Genomic DNA, 23,059 nt, shown 5'->3' on the forward strand with positions numbered 1-23,059 from the left:
AGTATTTTTGATGACCACGGATATGGAAAACTTTTCAAGATTTGGGCTATTTCGGCCGAAAACTGAAATGTTTATTTTCTCCTGGATCCTGACTTAGGTGCGCTGAAATCTCTCAGGGATTTATATCTGGCCTCTTCCCACCTTGTGTGAACATTTGACTTAATTTCGTGAAGTTGGATTTTCGGCCAAAAATGAGTATTTTTGATGACCGCGGATATGGAAAACATTTCAAGATTTGGGCTATTTCGGCCGAAAACTGAAATGTTTATTTTCTCTCTTTATCCTGACTTAGGTGAGCTGAAATCTCTCAGAGATTCATATCTGGCCTTTTCCATCTTGTGTGAACATTTGACTTAATTTCGTGAAGTTGGATTTTAGGCCAAAAGTGAGTATTTTTGATGACCGCGGATATGGAAAACTTTTCAAGTTAGGCTATTTCGGCCGAAAACTGAAATGTTTATTTTCTCCCTGGATCCTGACTTAGGTGCGCTGAAATCTCTCAGGGATTCATATCTGGCCTCTTCCCACCTTGTGTGAACATTTGACTTAATTTCGTGAAGTTGGATTTTCAGGCCAAAAGTGAGTATTTTTGAGGACCGCGGATATGGAAAACTTTTCAAGTTTGGCTATTTCGGCCGAAAACTGAAGTGTTTATTTTCTCCCTGGATCCTGACTTAGGTGCGCTGAAATCTCTCAGGATTCATATCTGGCCTCTTCCCATCTTGTGTGAACATTTGACTTAATTTCGTGCCGTTGGATTTGTAGGCCAAAAGTGAGCATTTTTGATGACCGCGGATATGGAAAACTTTTCAAGATTTGGGCTATTTCGGCCGAAAACTGAAATGTTTATTTTCTCTCTGGATCCTGACTTAGGTGCGCTGAAATCTCTCAGGGATTCATATCTGGCCTCTTCCCACCTTGTGTGAACATTTGACTTAATTTCGTGAAGTTGGATTTTCAGGCCAAAAGTGAGTATTTTTGAGGACCGCGGATATGGAAAACTTTTCAAGTTTAGGCTATTTCGGCCGAAAACTGAAGTGTTTATTTTCTCCCTGGATCCTGACTTAGGTGCGCTGAAATCTCTCAGGGATTCATATCTGGCCTCTTCCCACCTTGTGTGAACATTTGACTTATTTTCGTGAAGTTGGATTCTCCGGCCAAAATGAGTATTTTTGATGACCGCAGATATGGAAAACTTTTCAAGATTTGGGCTATTTCGGCCGAAAACTGAAATGTTTATTTCTCCCTGGATCCTGACTTAGGTGCGCTGAAATCTCTCAGGGATTTATATCTGGCCTCTTCCCACCTTGTGTGAACATTTGACTTAATTTCGTGAAGTTGGATTTTCCGGCCAAAAATGAGTATTTTTGATGACCGCGGATATGGAAAACATTTCAAGATTTGGGCTATTTCGGCCGAAAACTGAAATGTTTATTTTTCTCTCTTTATCCTGACTTAGGTGAGCTGAAATCTCTCAGAGATTCATATCTGGCCTTTCCCATCTTGTGTGAACATTTGACTTAATTTCGTGAAGTTGGATTTTTAGGCCAAAAGTGAGTATTTTTGATGACCGCGGATATGGAAAACTTTTCAAGATTTGGGCTATTTCGGCCGAAAACTGAAATGTTTATTTTCTCCCTGGATCCTGACTTAGGTGCGCTGAAATCTCTCAGGGATTTATATCTGGCCTCTTCCCACCTTGTGTGAACATTTGACTTAATTTCGTGAAGTTGGATTTTCCGGCCAAAAATGAGTATTTTTGATGACCGCGGATATGGAAAACATTTCAAGATTTGGGCTATTTCGGCCGAAAACTGAAATGTTTATTTTCTCTCTTTATCCTGACTTAGGTGAGCTGAAATCTCTCAGAGATTCATATCTGGCCTTTTCCCATCTTGTGTGAACATTTGACTTAATTTCGTGAAGTTGGATTTTTAGGCCAAAAGTGAGTATTTTTGATGACCGCGGATATGGAAAACTTTTCAAGATTTGGGCTATTTCGGCCGAAAACTGAAATGTTTATTTTCTCCCTGGATCCTGACTTAGGTGCGCTGAAATCTGTCAGGGATTCATATCTGGCCTCTTCCCATCTTGTGTGAACATTTGACTTAATTTCGTGAAGTTGGATTTTCAGGCCAAAAATGAGTATTTTTGATGACCGCGGATATGGAAAACTTTTCAAGTTTAGGAAATTTCGGCCGAAAACTGAAATGTTTATTTTCTCTCTTTATCCTGACTTAGGTGAGCTGAAATCTCTCCGGGATTCATATGTGGCCTCTTCCCATCTTGTGTGAACATTTGACTTAAATTGTGTGAAGTTGGATTTTTCGGCCAAAAGTGAGTATTTTTGATGACCGCGGATATGGAAAACTTTTCAAGATTTGGGCTATTTCGGCCGAAAACTGAAATGTTTATTTTCTCCCTGGATCCTGACTTAGGTGCGCTGAAATCTGTCAGGGATTCATATCTGGCCTCTTCCCATCTTGTGTGAACATTTGACTTAATTTCGTGAAGTTGGATTTTCAGGCCAAAAATGAGTATTTTTGATGACCGCGGATATGGAAAACTTTTCAAGTTTAGGAATTTCGGCCGAAAACTGAAATGTTTATTTTCTCTCTTATCCTGACTTAGGTGAGCTGAAATCTCTCCGGATTCATATCTGGCCTCTTCCCATCTTGTGTGAACATTTGACTTAATTTCGTGAAGTTGGATTTTTCGGCCAAAAGTGAGTATTTTTGATGACCGCGGATATGGAAAACTTTTCAAGATTTGGGCTATTTCCGCCGAAAACTGAAATGTTTATTTTCTCTCTTTAACCTGACTTAGGTGCGCTGAAATCTCTCAGGGATTCATATCTGGCCTCTTCCCATCTTGTGTGAACATTTGACTTAATTTCGTGCCGTTGGATTTGTAGACCAAAAGTGAGCATTTTTGATGACCGCGGATATGGAAAACTTTTCAAGATTTGGGCTATTTCGGCCGAAAACTGAAATGTTCATTTTCTCTCTGGATCCTGACTTAGGTGCGCTGAAATCTCTCAGGGATTCATATCTGGCCTCTTCCCATCTTGTGTGAACATTTGACTTAATTTCGTGAAGTTGGATTTTTAGGCCAAAAGTGAGTATTTTTGAGGACCGCGGATATGGAAAACTTTTCAAGTTTAGGCTATTTCGGCCGAAAACTGAAGTGTTTATTTTCTCCCTGGATCCTGACTTAGGTGCGCTGAAATCTCTCAGGGATTCATATCTGGCCTCTTCCCACCTTGTGTGAACATTTGACTTATTTTCGTGAAGTTGGATTCTCCGGCCAAAAATGAGTATTTTTGATGACCGCAGATATGGAAAATTTCAAGATTTGGGCTATTTCGGCCGAAAACTGAAATGTTTATTTTCTCCCTGGATCCTGACTTAGGTGCGCTGAAATCTCTCAGGGATTCATATCTGGCCTCTTCCCACCTTGTGTGAACATTTGACTTATTTCGTGAAGTTGGATTCTTCGGCCAAAAATGAGTATTTTTGATGACCGCGGATATGGAAAACTTTTCAAGATTTGGGCTATTTCGGCCGAAAACTGAAATGTTTATTTTCTCTCTATCCTGACTTAGGTGATCTGAAATCTCTCCGGGATTCATATCTGGCCTCTTCCCACCTTGTGTGAACATTTGACTTAATTTCGTGAAGTTGGATTTCCGGCCAAAAATGAGTATTTTTGATGACCACGGATATGGAAAACTTTTCAAGATTTGGGCTATTTCGGCCGAAAACTGAAATGTTTATTTTCTCCCTGGATCCTGACTTAGGTGCGCTGAAATCTCTCAGGGATTTATATCTGGCCTCTTCCCACCTTGTGTGAACATTTGACTTAATTTCGTGAAGTTGGATTTTCGGCCAAAAATGAGTATTTTTGATGACCGCGGATATGGAAAACTTTTCAAGATTTGGGCTATTTCGCCGAAAACTGAAATGTTTATTTTCTCTCTTATCCTGACTTAGGTGCGCTGAAATCTCTCAGGGATTCATATCTGGCCTCTTCCCATCTTGTGTGAACATTTGACTTAATTTCGTGAAGTTGGATTTTCAGGCCAAAAGTGAGTATTTTTGAGGACCGCGGATATGGAAAACTTTTCAAGTTTAGGCTATTTCGGCCGAAAACTGAAGTGTTTATTTTCTCCCTGGATCCTGACTTAGGTGCGCTGAAATCTCTCAGGGATTCATATCTGGCCTCTTCCCACCTTGTGTGAACATTTGACTTAATTTCGTGAAGTTGGATTTTTAGGCCAAAAGTGAGTATTTTTGATGACCGCGGATATGGAAAACTTTTCAAGATTTGGGCTATTTCGGCCGAAAACTGAAATGTTTATTTTCTCCCTGGATCCTGACTTAGGTGCGCTGAAATCTGTCAGGGATTCATATCTGGCCTCTTCCCATCTTGTGTGAACATTTGACTTAATTTCGTGAAGTTGGATTTTCAGGCCAAAAATGAGTATTTTTGATGACCGCGGATATGGAAAACTTTTCAAGTTTAGGAAATTTCGGCCGAAAACTGAAATGTTTATTTTCTCTCTTTATCCTGACTTAGGTGAGCTGAAATCTCTCCGGGATTCATATGTGGCCTCTTCCCATCTTGTGTGAACATTTGACTTAATTCGTTCGTGAAGTTGGATTCTCCGGCCAAAAATGAGTATTTTTGATGACCACGGATATGGAAAACTTTTCAAGATTTGGGCTATTTCGGCCGAAAACTGAAATGTTTATTTTCTCCCTGGATCCTGACTTAGGTGCGCTGAAATCTGTCAGGGATTCATATCTGGCCTCTTCCCATCTTGTGTGAACATTTGACTTAATTTCGTGAAGTTGGATTTTCAGGCCAAAAAGAGTATTTTTGATGACCGCGGATATGGAAAACTTTTCAAGATTTGGGCTATTTCGGCCGAAAACTGAAATGTTTATTTTCTCTCTTTATCCTGACTTAGGTGCGCTGAAATCTCTCAGGGATTCATATCTGGCCTCTTCCCATCTTGTGTGAACATTTGACTTAATTTCGTGAAGTTGGATTTTCAGGCCAAAAGTGAGTATTTTTGAGGACCGCGGATATGGAAAACTTTTCAAGTTTAGGCTATTTCGGCCGAAAACTGAAGTGTTTATTTTCTCCTGGATCCTGACTTAGGTGCGCTGAAATCTCTCAGGGATTCATATCTGGCCTCTTCCCACCTTGTGTGAACATTTGACTTATTTTCGTGAAGTTGGATTCTCCGGCCAAAAATTAGTATTTTTGATGACCGCAGATATGGAAAACTTTTCAAGATTTGGGCTATTTCGGCCGAAAACTGAAATGTTTATTTTCTCCCTGGATCCTGACTTAGGTGCCCTGAAATCTCTCAGGGATTCATATCTGGCCTCTTCCCACCTTGTGTGAACATTTGACTTAATTTCGTGAAGTTGGATTTTCCGGCCAAAAATGAGTATTTTTGATGACCGCGGATATGGAAAACTTTTCAAGATTTGGGCTATTTCGGCCGAAAACTGAAATGTTTATTTTCTCTCTTTATCCTGACTTAGGTGATCTGAAATCTCTCCGGGATTCATATCTGGCCTCTTCCCACCTTGTGTGAACATTTGACTTAATTTCGTGAAGTTGGATTCTCCGGCCAAAATGAGTATTTTTGATGACCACGGATATGGAAAACTTTTCAAGATTTGGGCTATTTCGGCCGAAAACTGAAATGTTTATTTTCTCCCTGGATCCTGACTTATGTGCGCTGAAATCTCTCAGGGATTTATATCTGGCCTCTTCCCACCTTGTGTGAACATTTGACTTAATTTCGTGAAGTTGGATTTTCCGGCCAAAAATGAGTATTTTTGATGACCGCGGATATGGAAAACATTTCAAGATTTGGGCTATTTCGGCCGAAAACTGAAATGTTTATTTTCTCTCTTTATCCTGACTTAGGTGATCTGAAATCTCTCCGGGATTCATATCTGGCCTCTTCCCACCTTGTGTGAACATTTGACTTAATTTCGTGAAGTTGGATTCTCCGCCAAAAATGAGTATTTTTGATGACCACGGATATGGAAAACTTTTCAAGATTTGGGCTATTTCGGCCGAAAACTGAAATGTTTATTTTCTCCCTGGATCCTGACTTATGTGCGCTGAAATCTCTCAGGGATTTATATCTGGCCTCTTCCCACCTTGTGTGAACATTTGACTTAATTTCGTGAAGTTGGATTTTCCGGCCAAAAATGAGTATTTTTGATGACCGCGGATATGGAAAACATTTCAAGATTTGGGCTATTTCGGCCGAAAACTGAAATGTTTATTTTCTCTCTTTATCCTGAGTTAGGTGAGCTGAAATCTCTCAGAGATTCATATCTGGCCTTTTCCCATCTTGTGTGAACGTTTGACTTATTTTCGTGAAGTTGGATTTTTAGGCCAAAAGTGAGTATTTTTGATGACCGCGGATATGGAAAACTTTTCAAGATTTGGGCTATTTCGGCCGAAAACTGAAATGTTTATTTTCTCCATGGATCCTGACTTAGGTGCGCTGAAATCTCTCCGGGATTCATATCTGTCCTCTTACCATCTTGTGTGAACATTTGACTTAATTTCGTGAAGTTGGATTTTCAGGGCAAAAATGAGTATTTTTGATGACCGCGGATATGGAAAACTTTTCAAGTTTAGGAAATTTCGGCCGAAAACTGAAATGTTTATTTTCTCTCTTTATCCTGACTAAGGTGAGCTGAAATCTCTCCGGAATTCATATGTGGCCTCTTCCCATCTTGTGTGAACATTTGACTTTATTTCGTGAAGTTGGATTTTTCGGCCAAAAGTGAGTATTTTTGATGACCGCGGATATGGAAAACTTTTCAAGATTTGGGCTATTTCCGCCGAAAACTGAAATGTTTATTTTCTCTCTTTATCCTGACTTAGGTGCGCTGAAATCTCTCAGGGATTCATATCTGGCCTCTTCCCATCTTGTGTGAACATTTGACTTAATTTCGTGCAGTTGGATTTGTAGGCCAAAAGTGAGCATTTTTGATGACCGCGGATATATGAAAACTTTTCAAGATTTGGGCTATTTCGGCCGAAAACTGAAACGTTTATTTTCTCTCTGGATCCTGACTTAGGTGCGCTGAAATCTCTCAGGGATTCATATCTGGCCTCTTCCCATCTTGTGTGAACATTTGACTTAATTTCGTGAAGTTGGATTTTCAGGCCAAAAGTGAGTATTTTTGAGGACCGCGGATATGGAAAACTTTTCAAGTTTAGGCTATTTCGGCCGAAAACTGAAGTGTTTATTTTCTCCCTGGATCCTGACTTAGGTGTGCTGAAATCTCTCAGGGATTCATATCTGGCCTCTTCCCACCTTGTGTGAACATTTGACTTATTTTCGTGAAGTTGGATTCTCCGGCCAAAAATAAGTATTTTTGATGACCGCGGATATGGAAAACTTTTCAAGATTTGGGCTATTTCGGCCGCAAACTGAAATGTTTATTTTCTCCCTGGATCCTGACTTAGGTGCGCTGAAATCTCTCAGGGATTTATATCTGGCCTCTTCCCACCTTGTGTGAACATTTGACTTAATTTCGTGAAGTTGGATTTTCCGGCCAAAAAATGAGTTTTTTTGATGACCGCGGATATGGAAAACTTTTGAAGATTTGGGCTATTTCGGCCGGCCGAAAACTGAAATGTTTATTTTCTCTCTTTATCCTGACTTAGCTGAGCTGAAATCTCTCGGGATTCATATCTGGCCTCTTCCCATCTTGTGTGAACATTTGACTTAATTTCGTGAAGTTGGATTTTTCGGCCAAAAGTGAGTATTTTTGATGACCGCGGATATGGAAAACTTTTCAAGTTTAGGCTATTTCGGCCGAAAAACTTTTCAAGTTTAGGCTATTTCGGCCGAAAATGAAGTATTAATTTTCTCCCTGGATCCTGACTTAGGTGCGCTGAAATCTCTCAGGGATTCATATCTGGCCTCTTCCCATCTTGTGTGAACATTTGACTTAATTTCGTGAAGTTGGATTTTCAGGCCAAAAATGAGTATTTTTGATGACCGCGGATATGGAAAACTTTTCAAGTTTAGGAAATTTCGGCCGAAAACTGAAATGTTTATTTTCTCTCTTTATCCTGACTTAGGTGAGCTGAAATCTCTCCGGCATTCATATCTGGCCTCTTCCCATCTTGTGTGAACATTTGACTTAATTTCGTGAAGTTGGATTTTTCGGCCAAATTTAAGTGAGTATTTTTGATGACCGCGGATATGGAAAACTTTTCAAGATTTGGGCTATTTCCGCCGAAAACTGAAATGTTTATTTTCTCTCTTTTCTCTGACTAGGGTGCGCTGAAATCTCTCAGGGATTCATATCTGGCCTCTTCCCACCTTGTGTGAACATTTGACTTAATTTCGTGAAGTTGGATTTTCCAGCCAAAAATGAGTATTTTTGATGACCGCGGATATGGAAAACTTTTCAAGATTTGGGCTATTTCAGCCGAAAACTGAAATGTTTATTTTCTCTCTTGATCCTGACTTAGGTGAGCTGAAATCTTTCCGGGATTCATATCTGGCCTCTTCCCATCTTGTGTGAACATTTGACTTAATTTCGTGAAGTTGGATTTTTCGGCCAAAAGTTGTATTTTTGATAACCGCGGATATGAAAAACTTTTCAAGTTTAGGCTATTTCGGCCGAAAAACTTTTCAAGTTTAGGCTTTCGGCCGAAAACTGAAGTATTAATTTTCTCCTGGATCCTCACTTAGGTGCGCTGAAATCTCTCAGGGATTCATATCTGGCCTCTTCCCACCTTGTGTGAACATTTGACTTAATTTCGTGGCACGGGTGGCTTGTGCGTCAAGCGCTCGCCTCTCACCAAGGTGACCACGGTTCGAATCCTGGCGCGGATCGCATGTGAGTAGAGTTGTCGTTGGTTCTCTCCTGTGCCACGAGGGTTTTTCTCCGGGCCCTCCGGATTTCCTCCCTCCGGAAAAATCAAACACTTTCGATCTCAGGCTGTGCTCCGTGGTCTTATATGGGTCGATGTGGCCGGCAGCCAGAGGCGCCTTTACGTGCCAGCGGCCCGACCACGTTGTAGCCGCGTCCTTCGCAATTCAGCATCCCAGCTGCGAGTAAGGATGATTAGCCTCCCAAATTATTATTATAATTATTATTATTATTATTAATTATTAGTTGGATTCTCCGTCCAAAAATGAGTATTTTTGATGACCGCGGATATGGAAAACTTTTCAAGATTTGGGCTATTTCGGCCGAAAACTGAAATGTTTATTTTCTCCCTGGATCCTGACTTAGGTGCGCTGAAATCTCTCAGGGATTTATATCTGGCCTCTTCCCACCTTGTGTGAACATTTGACTTAATTTCGTGAAGTTGGATTCTCCGTCCAAAAATGAGTATTTTTGATGACCGCGGATTTGGAAAACTTTTCAAGATTTGGGCTATTTCGGCCGAAAACTGAATTGTTTATTTTCTCTTGTTATCCTGACTTAGGTGAGCAGAAATCTCTCAGAGACTAATATCTGGCCTTTTCCCATCTTGTGTGAACATTTGACTTAATTTCATGAAGTTGGATTTTTAGGCCAAAAGTGAGTATTTTTGATGACCGCGGATATGGAAAACTTTTCAAGATTTGGGCTATTTCGGCCGAAAACTGAAATGTTTATTTTCTCCCTGGATCCTGACTTAGGTGCGCTGAAATCTCTCAGGGATTCATATCTGTCCTCTTCCCATCTTGTGTGAACATTTGACTTAATTTTGTGAAGTTGGATTTTCAGGCCAAAAATGAGTATTTTTGATGACCGCGGATATGGAAAACTTTTCAAGTTTAGGCAATTTCGGCCGAAAACTGAAATGTTTATTTTCTCTCTTATCCTGACTTAGGTGAGCTGAAATCTCTCCGGGATTCATATGTGGCCTCTTCCCATCTTGTGTGAACATTTGACTTAATTTCGTTATGTTGGATTTTTCGACCAAAAGTGAGTATTTTTGATAACCGCGGATATGGAAAACTTTTCAAGTTTAGGCTATTTCGGCCGAAAAACTTTTCAAGTTTAGGCTATTTCGGCCGAAAACTAAGGTATTAATTCCTCCTGGATCCTCACTTAGGTGCGCTGAAATCTCTCAGGGATTCATATCTGGCCTCTTTCCACCTTGTGTGAACATTTGACTTAATTTCGTGAAGTTGGATTCTCCGTCCAAAAATGAGTATTTTGGATGACCGCGGATATGGAAAACTTTTCAAGTTTTGGGCTATTTCGGCCGAAAACTGAAATGTTTATTTTCTCCCTGGATCCTGACTTAGGTGCGCTGAAATCTCTCAGGGATTTATATCTGGCCTCTTCCCACCTTGTGTGAACATTTGACTTAATTTCGTGAAGTTGGATTTTCCGGCCAAAAATGAGTATTTTTGATGACCGCGGCTATGGAAAACTTTTCAAGATTTGGGCTATTTCGGCCGAAAACTGAATTGTTTATTTTCTCTCTTTATCCTGACTTAGGTGAGCTGAAATCTCTCAGAGACTCATATCTGGCCTTTCCCATCTTGTGTGAACATTTGACTTAATTTCATGAAGTTGGATTTTTCGGCCAAAAGTGAGTATTTTTGATGACCGCGGATATGGAAAACTTTTCAAGATTTGGGCTATTTCGGCCGAAAACTGAAATGTTATTTTCTCTCTTTATCCTGACTTAGGTGAGCTGAAATCTCTCCGGGATTCATATGTGGCCTCTTCCCATCTTGTGTGAACATTTGACTTAATTTCGTTAAGTTGGATTTTTCGGCCAAAAGTGAGTATTTTTGATGACCGCGGATATGGAAAACTTTTCAAGATTTGGGCTATTTCGGCCGAAAACTGAAATGTTTATTTTCTCTCTTTATCCTCTAAGTGCGCTGAAATCTCTCAGGGATTCATATCTGGCCTCTTCCCCATCTTGTGTGAACATTTGACTTAATTTCGTGAAGTTGGATTTTTAGGCCAAAAGTGAGCATTTTTGATGACTGCGGATATGGAAAACTTGTCAAGTTTAGGCAATTTCGGCCGAAAAGTTAAATGTTTATTTTCTCCTGGATCCTGACTTAGGTGAGCTGAAATCTCTCAGGGATTCATATCTGGCCTCTTCCCATCTTGTGTGAACATTTGACTTAATTTCATGAAGTTGGATTTTTAGGCCAAAAATGAGTATTTTTGATGACCGCGGATATGGAAAACTTTTCAAGATTTGGGCTATTTCGGCCGAAAACTGAAATGTTTATTTTCTCCCTGGATCCTGACTTAGGTGCGCTGAAATCTCTCCGGGATTCATATCTGGCCTCTTCCCATCTTGTGTAAACATTTGACACAATTTCGTGAAGTTGGATTTTCAGGCCAAAAATGAGTATTCTTTATGACTGCGGATATGGAAAACTTTTCAAGTTTAGGCAATTTCGGCCGAAAACTGAATTGTTTATTTTCTCTCTTTATCCTGACTTAGGTGAGCTGAAATCTGTCAGGGATTCATATGTGGCCTCTTCCCATCTTGTGTGAACATTTGACCTAATTTCGTTAAGTTGGATTTTTCGGCCAAAAGTGAGTATTTTTGATGACCGCGGATATGGAAAACTTTTCAAGATTTGGGCTATTTCGGCCGAAAACTGAAATGTTTATTTTGTCTCTTTATCCTGACTAAGGCGCGCTGAAATCTCTCAGGGATTCATATCTGGCCTCTTCCCCTCTTGTGTGAACATTTGACTTAATATTGTGCAGTTGGATTTGTAGGCCAAAAGTGAGCATTTTTGATGACCGCGGATATGGAAAACTTTTCAAGATTTCGGCTATTTCGGCTGAAAACTGAACTGTTTATTTTCGTGAAGTTGGATTTTCAGGCCAAAATGAGTATTTTTGATGACCGCGGATATGGAAAACTTTTCAAGTTGAGGCAATTTCGGCCGAAAAGTTAAATGTTTATTTCCTCTTCCGACCTCGTGTGAACATTTGACTTAATTTCGTGAAGTTGGATTTTTAGGCCAAAAGTGAGTATTTTTGATGACCGCGGATATGGAAAACTTTTCAAGACTTGGGCTATTTCGGCCGAAAACTTAAATGTTTATTTTCTCCCTGGATCCTGACTTAAGTGAGCTGAAATCTCTCAGGGATTCATATCTGGCCTCTTCCTACCTTGTGTGAACACTTGACTTAATTTCGTGAAGTTGGATTTTCAGGCCAAAAATGAGTATTTTTGATGACCGCGGATATGGAAAACTTTTCAAGATTTGGGCTATTTCGGCCGAAAACTAAAATGTTTATTTTCTCCCTGGATCCTGACTTAGGTGCGCTGAAATCTCTCAGGGATTCATATCTGGCCTCTTCCCATCTTGTGTGAACATTTGACTTAATTTTGTGAAGTTGGATTTTCCGGCCAAAAATGAGTATTTTTGATGACCGCGGATATGGAAAACTTTTCAAGATTTGGGCTATTTCGGCCGAAAACAGCAATGTTTATTTTCTCTCTGGATCCTGACTTAGGTGAGCTAAAATCTCTCAGGGATTCATATCTGGCCTCTTCCCACCTTGTGTGAGCATTTGACTTAATTTCGTGAAGTTGGATTTTCCGGCCAAAAATGAGTATTTTTGATGACCGCGGATATGGAAAACTTTTCAAGATTTGGGCTATTTCGGCCGAAAACAGCAATGTTTATTTTCTCTCTGGATCCTGACTTAGGTGAGCTAAAATCTCTCAGGTATTCATATCTGGCCTCTTCCCACCTTATGTGAACATTTGACTTAATTTCGTGAAGTTGGATTTTCAGGCCAAAAATGAGTATTTTTGATGACCGCGGATATGGAAAACTTTTCAAAATTTGGGCTATTTCGGCCGAAAACTGAAATGTTTATTTTCTCTCTTTATCCTGACTTAGGTGCGCTGACATCTCTGAGGGATTCATATCTGGCCTCTTCCCATCTTGTGTAAACATTTGACACAATTTCGTGAAGTTGGATTTTCAGGCCAAAAATGAGTATTCTTTATGACTGCGGATATGGAAAACTTTTCAAGTTTAGGCAATTTCGGCCGAAAACTGAATTGTTTATTTTCTCTCTTTATCCTGACTTAGGTGAGCTGAAATCTGTCAGGGATTCATATGTGGCCTCTTCCCATCTTGTGTGAACATTTGACTTAATTTCGTTAAGTTGGATTTTTCGGCCAAAAGTGAGTATTTTTGATGACCGCGGATATGGAAAACTTTTCAAGATTTGGGCTATTTCGGCCGAAAACTGAAATGTTTATTTTGTCTCTTTATCCTGACTAAGGCGCGCTGAAATCTCTCAGGGATTCATATCTGGCCTCTTCCCTCTTGTGTGAACATTTGACTTAATATTGTGCAGTTGGATTTGTAGGCCAAAAGTGAGCATTTTTGATGACCGCGGATATGGAAAACTTTTCAAGATTTCGGCTATTTCGGCTGAAAACTGAACTGTTTATTTTCTCCTTGGATCCTGACTTAGGTGCGCTGAAATCTCTCAGGGATTCATATCTGGCCTCTTCCCATCTTGTGTGAACATTTGACTTAATTTCGTGAAGTTGGATTTTCAGGCCAAAAATGAGTATTTTAGATGACCGCGGATATGGAAAACTTTTGAAGATTAGGCTTTTCGGCCGAAAACTGAAATGTTTATTTTCTCCCTGGATCCTGACTTAAGTGAGCTGAAATCTCTCAGGGATTCATATCTGGCCTCTTCCGACCTTGTGTGAACATTTGACTTAATTTCGTGAAGTTGGATTTCCGGCCAAAAAGTGAGTATTTTTGATGACCGCGGATATGCAAAACTTTTCAAGATTTGGGCAATTTCGGCTGAAAATTGAAATGTTTATTTTCTCCCTGGATCCTGACTTAGGTGCGCTGAAAACTCTCAGGGATTCATATCTGTCTCTCTTCCGACCTCGTGTGAACATTTGACTTAAATTCGTGAAGTTGGATTTTTAGGCCAAAAGTGAGTATTTTTGATGACTGCGGATATGGAAAACTTTTCAAGACTTGGGTTATTTCGGCCGAAAACTGAAATGTTTATTTTCTCCCTGGATCCTGACTTAAGTGAGCTGAAATCTCTCAGGGATTCATATCTGGCCTCTTCCTACCTTGTGTGAACACTTGACTTAATTTCGTGAAGTTGGATTTTCAGGCCAAAAATGAGTATTTTTGATGACCGCGGATATGGAAAACTTTTCAAGTTGAGGCAATTTCGGCCGAAAAGTTAAATGTTTATTTCCTCTTCCGACCTCGTGTGAACATTTGACTTAATTTCGTGAAGTTGGATTTTTAGGCCAAAAGTGAGTATTTTTGATGACCGCGGATATGGAAAACTTTTCAAGACTTGGGCTATTTCGGCCGAAAACTTAAATGTTTATTTTCTCCCTGGATCCTGACTTAAGTGAGCTGAAATCTCTCAGGGATTCATATCTGGCCTCTTCCTACCTTGTGTGAACACTTGACTTAATTTCGTGAAGTTGGATTTTCAGGCCAAAAATGAGTATTTTTGATGACCGCGGATATGGAAAACTTTTCAAGATTTGGGCTATTTCGGCCGAAAACTAAAATGTTTATTTTCTCCCTGGATCCTGACTTAGGTGCGCTGAAATCTCTCAGGGATTCATATCTGGCCTCTTCCCATCTTGTGTGAACATTTGACTTAATTTTGTGAAGTTGGATTTTCAGGCCAAAAATGAGTATTTTTGATGACCGCGGATATGGAAAACTTTTCAAGATTTGGGCTATTTCGGCCGAAAACAGCAATGTTTATTTTCTCTCTGGATCCTGACTTAGGTGAGCTAAAATCTCTCAGGGATTCATATCTGGCCTCTTCCCACCTTGTGTGAGCATTTGACTTAATTTCGTGAAGTTGGATTTTCCGGCCAAAAATGAGTATTTTGATGACCGCGGATATGGAAAACTTTTCAAGATTTGGGCTATTTCGGCCGAAAACAGCAATGTTTATTTTCTCTCTGGATCCTGACTTAGGTGAGCTAAAATCTCTCAGGTATTCATATCTGGCCTCTTCCCACCTTATGTGAACATTTGACTTAATTTCGTGAAGTTGGATTTTCAGGCCAAAAATGAGTATTTTTGATGACCGCGGATATGGAAAACTTTTCAAAATTTGGGCTATTTCGGCCGAAAACTGAAATGTTTATTTTCTCTCTTTATCCTGACTTAGGTGCGCTGACATCTCTGAGGGATTCATATCTGGCCTCTTCCCATCTTGTGTAAACATTTGACACAATTTCGTGAAGTTGGATTTTCAGGCCAAAAATGAGTATTCTTTATGACTGCGGATATGGAAAACTTTTCAAGTTTAGGCAATTTCGGCCGAAAACTGAATTGTTTATTTTCTCTCTTTATCCTGACTTAGGTGAGCTGAAATCTGTCAGGGATTCATATGTGGCCTCTTCCCATCTTGTGTGAACATTTGACTTAATTTCGTTAAGTTGGATTTTTCGGCCAAAAGTGAGTATTTTTGATGACCGCGGATATGGAAAACTTTTCAAGATTTGGGCTATTTCGGCCGAAAACTGAAATGTTTATTTTGTCTCTTTATCCTGACTAAGGCGCGCTGAAATCTCTCAGGGATTCATATCTGGCCTCTTCCCCTCTTGTGTGAACATTTGACTTAATATTGTGCAGTTGGATTTGTAGGCCAAAAGTGAGCATTTTTGATGACCGCGGATATGGAAAACTTTTCAAGATTTCGGCTATTTCGGCTGAAAACTGAACTGTTTATTTTCTCCTTGGATCCTGACTTAGGTGCGCTGAAATCTCTCAGGGATTCATATCTGGCCTCTTCCCATCTTGTGTGAACATTTGACTTAATTTCGTGAAGTTGGATTTTCAGGCCAAAAATGAGTATTTTAGATGACCGCGGATATGGAAAACTTTTGAAGATTAGGCTTTTTCGGCCGAAAACTGAAATGTTTATTTTCTCCCTGGATCCTGACTTAAGTGAGCTGAAATCTCTCAGGGATTCATATCTGGCCTCTTCCGACCTTGTGTGAACATTTGACTTAATTTCGTGAAGTTGGATTTTCCGGCCAAAAAGTGAGTATTTTTGATGACCGCGGATATGCAAAACTTTTCAAGATTTGGGCAATTTCGGCTGAAAATTGAAATGTTTATTTTCTCCCTGGATCCTGACTTAGGTGCGCTGAAAACTCTCAGGGATTCATATCTGTCCTCTTCCGACCTCGTGTGAACATTTGACTTAAATTCGTGAAGTTGGATTTTTAGGCCAAAAGTGAGTATTTTTGATGACTGCGGATATGGAAAACTTTTCAAGACTTGGGTTATTTCGGCCGAAAACTGAAATGTTTATTTTCTCCCTGGATCCTGACTTAAGTGAGCTGAAATCTCTCAGGGATTCATATCTGGCCTCTTCCTACCTTGTGTGAACACTTGACTTAATTTCGTGAAGTTGGATTTTCAGGCCAAAAATGAGTATTTTTGATGACCGCGGATATGGAAAACTTTTCAAGTTGAGGCAATTTCGGCCGAAAAGTTAAATGTTTATTTCCTCTTCCGACCTCGTGTGAACATTTGACTTAATTTCGTGAAGTTGGATTTTTAGGCCAAAAGTGAGTATTTTTGATGACCGCGGATATGGAAAACTTTTCAAGACTTGGGCTATTTCGGCCGAAAACTTAAATGTTTATTTTCTCCCTGGATCCTGACTTAAGTGAGCTGAAATCTCTCAGGGATTCATATCTGGCCTCTTCCTACCTTGTGTGAACACTTGACTTAATTTCGTGAAGTTGGATTTTCAGGCCAAAATGAGTATTTTTGATGACCGCGGATATGGAAAACTTTTCAAGATTTGGGCTATTTCGGCCGAAAACTAAAATGTTTATTTTCTCCCTGGATCCTGACTTAGGTGCGCTGAAATCTCTCAGGGATTCATATCTGGCCTCTTCCCATCTTGTGTGAACATTTGACTTAATTTTGTGAAGTTGGATTTTCAGGCCAAAAATGAGTATTTTTGATGACCGCGGATATGGAAAACTTTTCAAGATTTGGGCTATTTCGGCCGAAAACAGCAATGTTTATTTTCTCTCTGGATCCTGACTTAGGTGAGCTAAAATCTCTCAGGGATTCATATCTGGCCTCTTCCCACCTTGTGTGAGCATTTGACTTAATTTCGTGAAGTTGGATTTTCCGGCCAAAAATGAGTATTTTTGATAACCGCGGATATGGAAAACTTTTCAAGATTTGGGCTATTTCGGCCGAAAACTGCAATGTTTATTTTCTCTCTGGATCCTGACTTAGGTGAGCTAAAATCTCTCAGGTATTCATATCTGGCCTCTTCCCACCTTATGTGAACATTTGACTTAATTTCGTGAAGTTGGATTTTCAGGCCAAAAATGAGTATTTTTGATGACCGCGGATATGGAAAACTTTTCAAAATTTGGGCTATTTCGGCCGAAAACTGAAATGTTTATTTTCTCTCTTTATCCTGACTTAGGTGCGCTGACATCTCTGAGGGATTCATATCTGGCCTGTTCCCACCTTGTGTGAACATTTGACTTAATTTCGTGAAGCTGGATTTTTGGGTGAAAAACTGACTTTTTCGATGATGCTGGCTATGGAAAGCTTTAGGGGCATTTGTAAAATATCAAAAGTTTTCTTTTCTCACTGAATACTAAATGTAATGAGTTGAACTCTTCAGGAAATTTAATTCTGGCCCCTAGGCACCTTGTATGAAATTTTGAGCAAAAATGGTGAATTTGGATTTTTGGGTGAAAAACTTACTTTTTCGATGATGCCGGCTATGGAAAACGTTGAAGATTTTGGGGCATTTGTAAAAAATCTAAAAGTTTCTTTTCTCACTGGATACTGAATGTAATGAGTTGAACTCTTCCGGGAATTCAATTCTGGCCTCTAGGCACCTCGTGTGAACTTTTGAGCAAATTTGGTGAAGTTGGATTTTTTTGTGAAAAACTGACTATTTCGATGATGCCGGCTATGGAAAACGTTGAAGTTTTGGGGGCATTTTGTAAAAAATCAAACAGTTTTCTTTTCTCACTGGATACTGAATGTAATTAATTGAACTCTTCAGGGAATTCAATTCTGGCCTCTAGGCACCTCGTTTGAACTTTTGAGCAGATTGGTGAAGTTGGATTTTTGTGTGAAAACTGACTTTTTCGATGATGCCAGCTATGGAAAACGTTGAAGTTTTAGGCGCATTTTGTAAAAAATCAAAGAGTTTTCTTTTCTCACTGTATACTGAATGTAATGAATTGAACTCTTCAGGTAATTAAATTCTGGCCTCTAGGCACCTCGTGTGAACTTTTGAGCAAATTTGGTGAAGTTGGATTTTTTTGGTGAAAAACTGACTTTTTCGATGATGCCGGCTATGGAAAACGTTGAAGTTTTGGGGGCATTTTGTAAAAAACAAAAATTTTCTTTTCTCACTGGATACTGAATGTAATGAGTTGAACTCTTCAGCGAATTTAATTCTGTCCTCTAGGCACCTCGTGTGATCTTTTGAGCAAATTTTGGAAAGTTGTATTTTTGGGTGAAAAAGTGACTTTTTCGATGATGCCGGCTATGGAAAAAGTTGAAGGTTTTGGGCATTTTTTTAAAATCTAAAAGTTTTCTTTTCTCACTGGATACTGAATGTAATGAGTTGAACTCTTCAGGGAACTCAATTCTGGCCTCTAGGCACCTCGTGTGAACTTTTGAGCAATTTTGGTCAGCTTTGATTTTTGGGTGAAAACTGACTTTTTCGATGATGCCGTCTATGGAAAACGTTGAAGTTTTGGGGGCATTTTGTAAAAAATCAAAAAGTTTTCTTTTCTCGCTGGATACTGAATATTATGAGTTGAACTCTTCAGGGAATTCAATTCTGGCCTCTAGGCACCTCGTGTGAACTTTTGAGCAAATTTTGGAAAGTTGGATTTTTGGGTGAAAAACTGACTTTTTTGATGATGGCGGCTATGGAAAATGTTAAAGTTTTGGGGGCATTTTGTATAAAATCAAAATGTTTTCTTTTCTCGCTGGATACTGAATGTAGTAAGTTGAACTCTTCAGCGAATTCAATTCTAGCCTCTAGGCACCTCGTGTGAACTTTTGAGCAATTTTGGTCAACTTTGATTTTGATGCCCCGCGGCAAAACCGAAGGGGCATGCTGTTTCCGCCTTGTCCTTCCGTGGCTGGGTGGTTGTGTGTGTGTGTTTGTTTGTTTACAACCACTGCCTTGTTGGGTACCTAAACATCAGGAGGTACTCCACAAGGAATGCCCATCGGCTTGCGGGGTACCGTTTTGGTACTCCACAAGTTTTTCACGAAATAGATGTATGGATTTTACTCAAAAGTTAGGAATTTCCAAGGTGGGTTTGTTTGTCGGAAATGGAAGAGTTTTAGGAAAGGGATATTAAGTCCAAATTTCAGTCCAGGAAATTTACTATGGTTTAAATAAGAGCATTTTGACATAAGTGTGCGACGTTGCAAATTTTAGTACACGAGACTTCTATGCCTATAATTTTTTATAAGCGTGTGTGGGTGTGTGTGTCCGGATAAATCTTGTCAGCGCGATAACTTGAGAAATACTGTACGTATGAACTTCAAATTTGGTTTGTGTATTGTTCTTGGTAATCCTAAGAAGCCTATTGCATTTGTTAAGTTTGTGATTGCAAAATAGTACATTGTTGCAGGGGAAAGGATTCTCCATCCTGCAGAGCTTGTCTGGCGTTTTCATGCTGGCTTGTCTTTCCGCGTCCATCATGGAATAGGTTGTAATTGATCTCTGTTCCTAGCTGCAATACACATACAAAATGTATAATTGTTCAAGCCTTTGTCCCTTAGAAAATAAACCCAAATTGTGGTGTTGGAGGTTGTTGGAGAACTAGAACAAAAAGATGCTGATCAAGTGGCCGAGCTCATTGGCACACCAGCCTGCAACCCAACATGCCTACTACATGGCCGCGCAGGACACACGGGACAAGATATGAGCATGTAGCTTGCTGGCAACCGTCCTCCATAAGGTATGGTGGGACAACAACGTTAATATACAATGTATCTCTGATGTTTTAAATTGAGTAAACTATGTAAAATATTTTTACGTAAATAAACAAATAAACAAACAATCTGGCCCTGTTTTTATAATGAATAGAAAAAAAAGAAACAAATGTTAAACATTTTGTACAAAACAGATAGTTATCTGGCTCTACTTATACGGTTTCTTGTGACACTTAAAATATTTCTCACAGAGTACTAATATGGTGCATGGAAATTGCCTTTTAAGTAATGAATTGCATAAAACTAGTTGTGATTCTTTCATTTTGTTTTATTTGGTTTTGTTTGAAGGGTGTTTCAGGGACAGCGACAGTGCAAGTAAGTTTGACCTTTGGGTTTTGAAGAAAAAATGCATAGTAAACTTTAATTTGAGCTACAGTATTTCAACTTCAAAGGACCAAAATAGGTTACACATAACTGAATCACAGGATAAAATATGAAGTACAATCACAAAATAAAGGGTTGGCATGTTCTGATATCAATCTGACCGAGTTCTTTAATAATAAAGGTAAAAAATCCAAAAATATTTGTTTGTGTCATTGCCTACTAAATTGCAGAATAATCCACCTACTGATGAGATCTCTCAGATTTCTAGCTGCCTGGTAAGTCGTGTTGTTTGGCTTTCATTTATGCATAACGAAGTTCCAGCTATAAATTGCACAGGGACATGTTTGCTGGTTATAGAGTCATAGCAAATTTAACAACTTGTCTAAAAGTTTAATGATGAATTTTTAAGTTTATGTGTATATGTGCATGCTTGTTTCAATGCCTAACAGATTAGCTTGGTTGAGAATTAATTTCGTTTTGTAAATAACTGCAATCATGGACTCGCCTATTTACCGTACCTTCAAAATTCCAAATTCACCTGACCTGAAGTAATTACAGATTGTATTTTACTGCATTTCCACGTGAAGGTAATGCAGAAGAAAAACGCCTTATTATCCAGTATTCAGAACAGTATCAAAATTATTAATTGTTTTGTCTTTGCCTACTAGATTGCAGAATAACACACCTACTGATGAGATCTCTCAGCTTTCTAGCTGCCAGGTAAGTCAAGCTTCAGATGCGTCAGGCCCGGATGAAGTGTTTCGTAGGCCCTGTAGGAACCGGTGTTCCGTAATCCCTAAACTGCGCCCTTGACACCGACACTCGAAAACTTGTAAGTTTTATATCCAATGAACTTTAACAGGTTAGGTTTTAACATTCTTCTTTGCATTTTGAATGGTGTTAGTATTTGAAAGAAAAAAAATGCATGAAAAGCAAATGATGCCTTTAATATCCCAGTACTTAAAGGAGCTCCATAAAATCACAACAGGGTATCCGGTGGCTGTAATAACCCGTGCAGTGCGACATGTACACACTCGTTGAACGTGTACCATAATTTCTAATCACGAGGAAAAATGTTTCTGGGTATGGAGGCCACTGTCATCTGATTAACATAGTAAGTTAATATCGAGGGGAAAAAACGGCTAAAAGCCTGACGCAGTTCCTCAATTAGGAAAATCGAGAAAGGGCGATTGATTGATGAAGGTTGTTATTGTTTTGACACCCTTCTAATCAAGATTCGATGGACTCAATCGAAGCTGGTCTACAATGTCTTGTAAATATAGTGCTTACATTTTCGACTCTGAAGTGGTACTTACGAGAGAAATAGGCTAATTACCCTGTGTATAACAAGTGTAATATATTTTACAGTCTGCATAAAGATATGCCACGTTTGGTATATTAAACATGCTTCCTTTTATATTTTCACACATTTTCTCATGGCGCCGTGGCTTACAACCAAACGACAGAAACTGACGAAGAAACAGGTCATGCACTATATAGGATTTATAAGCGGGCTTTATTTGCTTACCTGAGGGAAAAAAAGAAGCTTGGTTTTCATGCGTGAGAGGAAACAGTACAACTAAATAGAGTGACTTTCCTTGAAAACGGATTTTGTGATCTTTCCCGGGACGAATTCACTACCATAATCAGTGTGCCCGGCAGAAGGGCATATGCGCGTATGCTCTTATGCAATAGCGCGTAACCACCAAAATGTTCCCAGCAAAAGGGCATATGCAGAAAAAGTGCCTCTGTTTTAATGAAGCTTAAAGATTTTCGTCAGAAATTAACACAAGTTGTTCCAAAACTCATGATTGCGCCACTTTTCATGGTGAAATCTCTTATTTCCCCACCTGCCTTGATTGGCAACCATAGCCTTTCACTCTGTGACAAATGACACAACAAAACCCACAATTGAAAAGTGACGCAATTTTCTAAATAGACCCTTTCATAAAGTTTGTCACTGCTCAGTCAACCGTGAATGTAATGACATGATCAGGGTGTCATTTTAAAGAGGAGATTCAACGCCAACAGAGGATATCTCCCTTTGATTCACATGTGCCGTACTTCTCTTCCAGTTAGCAATAATATGTCGGTTTCAGGGTTTTTTTTATCCAACCTGTGGCGTATTGAGTTTTGAGTCGGGTTACAAATATGGAGTGCAAACTTAACATTTAATCCCAAAAGAGAGATATCTGTATTTCTTAGAAAGGTATATCTATTCCCAGACGTGCCAAGTGACATTACATTCCAAATTAGAAATATATATTTAAGATTTCCAATAGAGGTATCTCTGTTAGATATGGAGATATATCTCTTTTTTAAAAATATATAGTTCTATTTGAAATAGAGATATCCCTATTTCTAATAGGGAAATATATCGGGATTAAATATTAATCCCGAAATAGAGATATCTCTTTCGGAATTACCATTTAATCCCGAAATAGAGATATCTCTATTAAAAATGTAGCTACTAGAAATAGAGACACCGCTTTTTGAAACAGAGACATCTCTATTTCGGGATTACGTGTAATTGTTAAATTTGCATGCCATTTTCACTGTGGAAAACTGTCACATGGAGCATCAACTACCACTAATAAGTCCACTACAATAACTGCGACTATATGCAAATTAATGAATTCATGAAGAAAGAACGCTTTGTCCTAACATGATTTACTATATGCCTTATAATTT

The 23,059-nt window shown here is 39.2% G+C and overlaps 1 long non-coding RNA gene across 1 annotated transcript; it reads left to right on the forward strand.

The window, feature by feature from the left end:
• Nucleotides 1-19,863: 19,863 nt before the first annotated feature.
• Nucleotides 19,864-21,247, forward strand: LOC119744365. The gene is made up of 4 exons (XR_005273561.1): nt 19,864-20,010; nt 20,333-20,359; nt 20,599-20,643; nt 21,044-21,247. It is a non-coding gene; the product is annotated as an uncharacterized LOC119744365 (long non-coding RNA).
• Nucleotides 21,248-23,059: the final 1,812 nt, after the last annotated feature.

This window comes from Patiria miniata, unplaced genomic scaffold, assembly GCF_015706575.1.
Source record: "Patiria miniata isolate m_02_andy unplaced genomic scaffold, ASM1570657v1 HiC_scaffold_7, whole genome shotgun sequence".
Lineage (NCBI taxonomy): Eukaryota > Metazoa > Echinodermata > Asteroidea > Valvatida > Asterinidae > Patiria > Patiria miniata.